This window comes from Poecilia reticulata, chromosome 2 (genome assembly GCF_904066995.2).
Source record: "Poecilia reticulata chromosome 2, P_reticulata-male-v2, whole genome shotgun sequence".
Classification (NCBI taxonomy): domain Eukaryota; kingdom Metazoa; phylum Chordata; class Actinopteri; order Cyprinodontiformes; family Poeciliidae; genus Poecilia; species Poecilia reticulata.
The window spans coordinates 43,879,132-43,880,091 of record NC_088831.1 but is presented as its reverse complement, the minus strand read 5'-3'; the positions used below and the strand labels follow the sequence as shown (position 1 = coordinate 43,880,091).

General features: G+C 38.6%; 1 non-coding gene across 1 annotated transcript; it reads right to left on the bottom strand.

Annotated features, from left to right (window-relative positions):
• Positions 1 to 878: 878 nt before the first annotated feature.
• trnas-cga (transfer RNA serine (anticodon CGA)) lies at positions 879 to 960 on the bottom strand. Its single transcript has one exon. It is a non-coding gene; the product is annotated as a tRNA-Ser (tRNA).

Here is a 960-nt window from a genome sequence, read left to right as displayed (position 1 = left end):
TCTCTGCCGGTGACTTTTTATACCGCTTGGACTGTACCATTATCGACTTAACAGGAGGGGGTTCAGTTCACCCGCACCGCAGCCCCACATGAGTTCAAGAGGCGTGATGCTCTTTCGCATAGACATGAATACGCTCTTGGGAATGTACGTCAACGTGGCCGCCATATTTAAAGTGGCATTTGTAGCGACACAGGCAGAGGAACGTATTTTTATGTTTTGCTAAAACAAAACGTATTTTCTTGTTTTCGTGACACACAAAAATACGTTTCTCTGACAAAGGCATGAATGAGCTCCCTTTGTTTCTTGAGTTCCAAAACATCTCGCGAGGTGTTGCCATTTAACTGTTACAAGCTTAGCTTAGCCCTTGTGCGTGCGAGGACTGAGGCAAACGTAGAGGTCTATGGAAAATTAACAAATGTGTGGGGTCGGTTGGACCCCATTTCGACATACAAGGGTTAAACGAGATAATATTTTCCTTTTAATTAATACAAATATTTTTATAACAATACTTAACACTGGTTATAGCAAGTTTTATATTTCGTCAAAATATCAATATAGGAAATAATTTTAAAATAGTGTGTTTATTATCACTATTTGACTATATATCACTCTAAAGTTATTTAAATGTATTACTGCATATAAAAATGGTTCATTCTAGTTTCGAAACAGGTTTATATTTGTAGTCAAGCAAATCTTGCCACTCACAGTACGGGTTTCAACGCGAGAAAAGGATGCGAGATTTCAGCATGAGGAATCTTTAGGAATCTGAGGTGAGTTTTTAAGTCAAAAAATACATAATGTAATAAACCAGAATGTGTTGTAAGAGCTTGTTGCAATTTAAATTCTTTGTAATCTGAACGGGAAATTAAAAAGTGAATCGTCACGAACAGGATTCGAACCTGTGCGGGGAAACCCCATTGGATTTCGAGTCCAACGCCTTAACCTCTCGGCCACCGTGAC